General features: G+C 30.9%; 2 long non-coding RNA genes and 1 pseudogene across 3 annotated transcripts; 1 reads left to right on the plus strand and 2 right to left on the minus strand.

Annotated features, from left to right (window-relative positions):
- Positions 1–445: 445 nt before the first annotated feature.
- LOC146907959 (uncharacterized) lies at positions 446–2,398 on the plus strand. Its single transcript, XR_015019218.1, has 2 exons — positions 446–1,148; positions 1,362–2,398. It is a non-coding gene; the product is annotated as an uncharacterized LOC146907959 (long non-coding RNA).
- On the minus strand, positions 1,505–2,390 carry LOC146907960 (uncharacterized). The gene is made up of 3 exons (XR_015019219.1): positions 2,256–2,390; positions 2,081–2,157; positions 1,505–1,821 (listed from the first exon to the last, which is right to left on the minus strand). It is a non-coding gene; the product is annotated as an uncharacterized LOC146907960 (long non-coding RNA).
- A 2,617-nt stretch (positions 2,399–5,015) lies between the features above and the next one.
- LOC146907961 (uncharacterized) lies at positions 5,016–7,245 on the minus strand (annotated as a pseudogene). The gene is made up of 6 exons (XR_015019338.1): positions 7,082–7,245; positions 6,838–6,967; positions 6,437–6,760; positions 6,268–6,369; positions 5,831–6,183; positions 5,016–5,246 (listed from the first exon to the last, which is right to left on the minus strand). The product of XR_015019338.1 is annotated as an uncharacterized LOC146907961 (transcript).

Here is a 7,245-nt window from a genome sequence, read left to right on the forward strand (position 1 = left end):
CCGTAATTAATTTTAAAAAAACAAATAAATTAAATAAACCCAAAAAATAAAAATTATTGGTCGAAAATTTAAATCTGACAATGCAACCTGTCAAAAATTTATTTGTTTTTTTAAAAAACTAATTACGGATAATAATTTTTTTTATTTGTCAGAGACGACTTCGCCCGTGTATAATAATTTTTTTAAAGTTAACAGTGACAACTTTATGGAATATGTAACAAATAGTCACAATAGTTTCTCAATGTATCAAAATTTCAAAATAGTCCATAATTGTGCAATTTGTTAGTCAAAATAGTCCTTGACATTAAAATACTTCGTTAATATTCTTATATTAGTCCTTCAATATACTTACTTATTATCATACCAGTCTTTATAATACTTAATTATTGTCATTTCAATCATCATATAAAAAGAGTTATTGTGAGTATTGATGAATTATTTTAGCGTCAAAAACTATTTTGAATAACAAAGTACACAATCAGAGACTATTTTAAAAAATTTATACATTGAAGGATTATTGTGGCTACTCATTACAGTTAAAGTGACTATTATTTTTTAATTTAAAAATTAAAACTTAATTTAGGAGCCACACACATTTCCTTTTTCTTTCATTTGTCACGTGACCCACTTTTTGATATTCCTTTTTTTTCTTTCTCTTCTGCATGCAGCCAAGCCACACCTTCATTATCATTTATCCATTTTTTTTCTCTTTCCTCCCTTAACACACCAAACCAGAGAAGCTATCTTCTCTCCCACCGTCACAATTGTTTGTACCCCTGCATGCAAACCGTTCAACCTCTGTTTGCAGCACCATCACAACCATTGTTCTTCTCTTATCAAGATCTGCCTCCTTCACTTAAAAGATTGTCAAGCCATAATTTTTATGCTAGAGATCCAACCCTTTCATGTCAGATTTTGACTTACTCATTCCACCTTTTCAAAAACTATCACCATAATATTAGTCCCTCTATCTATTCTACAAAACCCCTCCAAAAAATACGTGATCGGAAGACTTATTCCGGCGACAACCGTGCCGGAATTTGTGACCACCGCCCCAACATGTCATCTGACTCTATTAATACAAATCTGGATTTTGCAATGGTGGAGCACAACATACAAGAATTGTGATGGAAGAAGCAAATTAATTGGTAAAAACTCACTCAGTTTTTTATGGAGGAAAATGAAAAACATGATATTATTTTATGTAGTTTGTAAAAAAATTATCTTTATTTAGATGGATTTAAAAAAAATATAAATTTTCTCATATTCTTTTGTATTTATCTTTATATTTGGTTTATTTTACAGGTCTATTTTCTTACATCTGTTTTTGTTAAGTATGACTTTTTTAAATCCCTTTTCAGGTGTACATTTTTGTTGACTATTTGGTATGACATTTAGTCTTTGTTGATGCCAAATGATACCATCCAGAGCATAAGCATAATTTTTAGATTAGGAATAAAATCCTGCAAGCATGATTTTTTTAGTACAGGAAAAATAAAGGACATTTAAATAATGAACTACAATTCTCAATACTTTTTGTAATTTCTCTTGTGATGGGACTAAGCATGCGGTTTGACCTTACCATTTTTAATTAAATTGTATTTATTCTTCTTGAATAAATCATAAATTTCTTTCTTTCTTTGTCCAAAAATATTTACCTTCTTCCTCTTTCATAATGTACATGCCCTTTATAAATGTCAAGGGGTTTGTTGTTCACCTCATACAAAGAACAAAAGCACTCTAAAGAAGATTTGTTTATGTTATTGATTCTGTTTTTGCAACTTTGTCTTCTTTGTTTATGTTTTTTCTTTTCTTCATCACCTGCAAAAATAATCATATTTTTGTGTTATGAAAAGAAGTTTAGCATGATTATTATTATTTTAGAAAGTATAAAATTATGTTTTGCTTTTCAAAAACCGAATAGCAAGCTAAAAATAATATTTGAAATGTTATACTTTATGATTTAAATAGTCTTAAAGCAAAGTTAAAATAATTGAAAAATGATTAACAATATTTCATTTGATAGATTTGTGTAAGATAGAGAGAAAAATAGTATGACATAGAATGAAGAACGTTTTACTTGTATTAGTTGTGATCATGTTTCCTTCTATTACCATATTTTCTTCTTGTACTCAACTCAATAGTGAGGGTTGAAACCTGAAAAAAACCAGTAATTATTTTGTTAGAGATTGATATGCATGTAAAATTAAGACAAGTGTGCTACCAAAAACTGATTTTAATCATTGTTTTCATACCTTTGTAAAGATAGAAGATAGAAGTAGCTTCATTTACCTGCTTGTGTTGTTCAAGAACCCATGTTCAAGAACAACTTTCCTGTAAAGAGATGGAAAAAATGGAGGTTAGAAAAAAACTGAAGAAAAAAAATTATGTATAAAAACCAGTGAGAGAAAAAGGAAAAAAAGAGAATGGTAAAAGAGTAGAGTATTGAATGGTATATAAAAGAGTGTTTGAAATTTGAATTTTTTCAAATTTGCCCCCAAAAATTTAATAAAGTTGGAGCATTGATAGTGACAATATTGAAAACCGTGAAAGCATTGGATTGACATGTTAGCTTGCAAGTAGACTCTCTTTTGTAAAGTGTAAAAGTATTGTTTCTTTTTAACCGAAAATAGTTGTCTTCAGTTACCAATAGAGACATAGAGGAATGTGAATGCAAACTTGTTTTGTTACATGACATAATAATCGTTTGATTACATCATCAAGTTAGAAAAAGTAATATTTAGACAACATTTACCCCTAATTTCATTAGGTGTCATTTTAAGAGGCAAGGTTATATGTGTGTTTTCCACAACATCTTCTCTTCTTATATATATATATATATATATATATATATATATATATATATATATATATATATATATATGCTTAGGTTCATGATTGGCTTAAGGACAACTATGGTTGTTGGACTAGGATCAGATTGTCTAAATCTTAAGCTTTGTAGTTTTTATTTTTATTCCAAAAGATATGAATGAAAATTAGATTGTCAAATCTTAATTCAACGACCAAAATTGTTTGTCTCAAAAGAGACAATTTGATAACAATAGAAAAATGTTCCTAAATAATTTCATCTCCAATCAATCCTAAATTTTTGTTATTTATCATTCAAGCGACCACCTTTGCATAGATATATGTAATCATGAACTATATAACTTGTAAAATGTTGTGTATTTTTTTATTTTTTTAAACTTTTTTGAAGTTAATATCATTTGGATGCTAACTTCAACAATTTTTTTACATATGGATCTATCTTTGAAATGCTGCCTTCAGGACACTAATTAAGAAAACTAATATAAAAAAATTGTATTTGAAAATCTGAAAAAGTGAAGTATTTAACTTTTTGAAAGTAAAAGATTTGTTGCTTTTAATGAAATTTTTCTATTTTTACCATTCTTAACTAGTGTTTAAGGGTACTAGTTAACATCATCCTTAAATATTTAATGAAAATAACCTATATGCAGAGGCATTGAACTACGATTCGTCAAAGAGAAATGTGGCACTTCGGGTAAATGTTGAGGTGAAGGATGGAGAGTACAATCTGAAGCTCACAAGTGTTCCAACTGAAAACACAAAGACAGAGCATGCACACGCAGCAGCTATGTTGATGTCTCAAGGAGAGCTTCTTCGAAAACTTGGAGAGAAATTGCTTTCACAATTAGGAATGTCCTATGAATCTGAGATTTATGGAAGTTTGAACTTGCAATTGCCATACTAAACTAGCTCCCTGTTTTATTTCGTTTCTCTGCGTGAGTTTCAATTGAGTGATTTTGAGTTTGGGGAATTCGGTGATTTTGTCTTTATCACTCTCCTAACCGATCATCTCTCTTGCTAAAATTCATTTATCAATTAAATACGTTAAAGTCATGAATGCCGCTCAAACTCAATGTCACCAAGTATTTTGGCTGATTTTGAGGTTTCAAAAATGTTTGTTAGGAAGCATCTTGCTTCTACTGAATCACATGAGATGATTCTTCACTATCTATGTAGACATGATTGGAGTAATAAAAAAATTTGCCTTTAATTTGTTAGTTGACTTTAATTTTTTAGTTGCAAAGCCTTTGAAATTATTAAATTGATCTTGCCTCTTGCAATACAATGCAGATGTTAAATTGATCATCCTTAAGGAGCTTGTTTTATTAGGATAAATACATGTTATTTGTTGATAATCAAAGTGTTGTTCATCTTGAAAAAAATCCATCTTTTCATAATATATCAAAACACATTGATGTGAGATATCATTACATATGTGATATTTTGGATGCTAAGTTGTTGGAGTTATCTAAAGTTCATATTGATGATAATGTGGAGGAAGGCCTAAATATATTAGCTCAATATGTCTCACTTATATTAACTGGAGATGAGTCATATTAGATTTTCATAAAGAGTGTTTGTTGATGAGAGGAGTAACCAACAAATAGAGAAAAGAAGAGTGAAAATTTACGGAAAATGTCTGCAACACATAGTTCTTCCTATTCACCATTCGGCTCATGGAAAGAAGGCACTACAAGAAAATCAGTGATTTGCTACAAAATTAATAGTAGCTAAATCGTAGTTAATTTCTAGTAAAACTCATTTAGCTACTGTTTTGTTGGGAATTAGTTGCCATATCGGCGGTAGCATGGATTGGGCGGCAAATTGTCTAGGAAAATATTCCCTAGCTAATTGGTAACTAATAAAAATAAAATCCTAGCGACTTTGAAACTAATTTGTAACAATATAGTGTTCAAAAGTTTATGATTCGCAACTATTTCGCTAGGATATTGCTTAAATAGTTTCCTAATAAATTCCTAGCTAAATGATCCTAGAAATTTCTTAGTAAACTTCAAGCATTTTAGTTTTTTTTTTTAATAAATTACAGCGTGCCTTTCCAATAAATTGTTTTTTTTTATATTTGTAATCAAAAATTATTACGCTAGATTAAACAAAAGTAATCACATCAAATATATTTTAGAGGTTTCTTTATTGTGGATGATTAAAAAAACTAATCACATCATATATAATCTCAAAACTATATATCTTTAGCATTCATTAAAAGAGCCATCAAGCAATTTCATAGTATCATTACAAAACCAAAACAACATAAACAACAATCTCATATTCAGATGAACTAGGGACACATTTTTACAACTTTTAAGTACTGATCCATAGGTCTAGTATAATATGTCAAATACATATATATCTTATTGTTCTTGGGATAGACTTCAACCTTCATTTTTTTTCCAAGAGACCTGAAAATGGAGCATAATTAAAGTGAGAACACATTATAAAACACAATGTGCCATGACTATATAAACATATATATTGTGCAATGGGACCCTATAAAACAAACCACACACAGTGGCATACACATAGAAAATTTGATATCACAGATAACAATAATACAGCATGTAAAAAATTGAAAGGAGTAGTATTGCTCATACTTTCTGATAGTTAATCAGTTATAATTATTCACTTTATGTTATTTTAGTGAATGATACATTACTGTAAGCTTAGTGGGGCAGTAAGATAGTGTAGTCTGTGTAGATACTATGTATAAGAAGTTTCAATGAATGATACATGGACTCAGAAGAACATCCATTCTCTCAATTATGTTCAGTCTTCACACTTCCTCATTCTCATATTCAATTAGCAGTGGTGATAAACATCATAGAAACATCATAAACCGAAGTCATCACAAATATGCTAAGCTAACACAAAATCACCCCGACCATTATTTACAGAACATCGATAAATATTACATTCAAGATAGATGCTTAAACTGCAGAATACAATAAGGTCACTTGGAAAAACAGATTGGAAAATAGTATGTTACCTAGCATCCATGTGATCTTCAGCGAGTTCACCTTGCATTGGTGCTTTGTGCATGGATTGAATCAGTGATATGATTGGCTCCAATAATGGCATCAACTGTGATTGTACAAAAGAACACATTGCTTTATCTACAGTTTTCTTGATAGCTTCTTCTGATGTAGCTAAGATGTTGGAAGGACCAGTAAACTCTGCAGATGAAGCTGACACAAACCCACCAAGGTCTAAGCTGCTACCCACAAAAGTCTGTCTCGTCTTATGGTGACTAAATGTGTCTGCCCACAAGTTAGAATCAACTGCCGGATGAGTGGAAAAATCATCTCCATACTTTTCCAGCATGGCAGTGTCATATGTCTCCTGAAAAACATATTTCGGATATAGTAATTAATGTAACCTATGTTCATATTACACAATAACTTTTTAAAATTTATAGTAACTTACAATAAACTTCTTTGAGCGTTGAGAGACATATTCTCCATCTTTTTTCTAATGAACACGGTCATACACATCTCTATACGACACTTCATGATTTAACTCCTTCTCCTATAACACATTTATTAGAATATAATAAATATCGATGTATGTGTATATAAAAATGTTACTAACTTACCATCCTTATTTTGTGTTCACCAAAGTTTATAGAGCCTCCTGTGTGCAACACTGCATCAGGTAAGGCAGCTCTATTACAACGATTTGCATCAGACTTCTTCTTCCACTCTGGTTTCAACCAAATGTCGACCAAGCCATCCCATACTTCTGCCTTCATTCCTTTGGGTGCATGACCCTTGGTGTCAACCAAATTCACCGAGTTAACTTCTCGTAAGGCCATTTTTCTTGCATTTTTTAAATGATCAGGATAGCGGTCCATGCATGTTCTTTCCCACACGGTTCTTGACATATTACAATCATAATCTGATGTAAACTTATATTTACCCTGCACCATTATAATACAACTATAAATAAACTTTCCTAAAAATAAATTATACAAGGCTAGAAAACATAAATACTTACCGTAAATTCCTTAAATAACTCATCTTTCATTTCACTTGGATAATCTTTCCACTTCTCAGCTGGAGTAGGCATTCTCGTGATCACCCTAGATATAATATCACGGGTCACAGTTTGGGGAACAAACCTCCTCCTGCAAGTGGGAAACAAGTTTGTAAAATATCAAGTGTTAATATCAGGTTTATCTTTCACTTGCCATAAATCACTTAAAATTCACAATAAATTGTAGAACTCATGAGCATCTTACGGGTTAGAGACTGCCTCAACAGATATAACTTTTCTCCTATCATGAGATCCTTCAGTTGAAGGTACTGAAGTTGAGTTGTTAGTTGGTGGATCAGTAGACCGTGGGAAAGAACCCAAAGTAGCGTTGTTCATCTTCTCACTGTTAGAAACGCCTCTCTGCTGAAG

The sequence above is a fragment of the Medicago sativa genome, chromosome 7 (assembly GCF_051527215.1).
Source record: "Medicago sativa cultivar Bolivia chromosome 7, Bolivia_mono, whole genome shotgun sequence".
Classification (NCBI taxonomy): domain Eukaryota; kingdom Viridiplantae; phylum Streptophyta; class Magnoliopsida; order Fabales; family Fabaceae; genus Medicago; species Medicago sativa.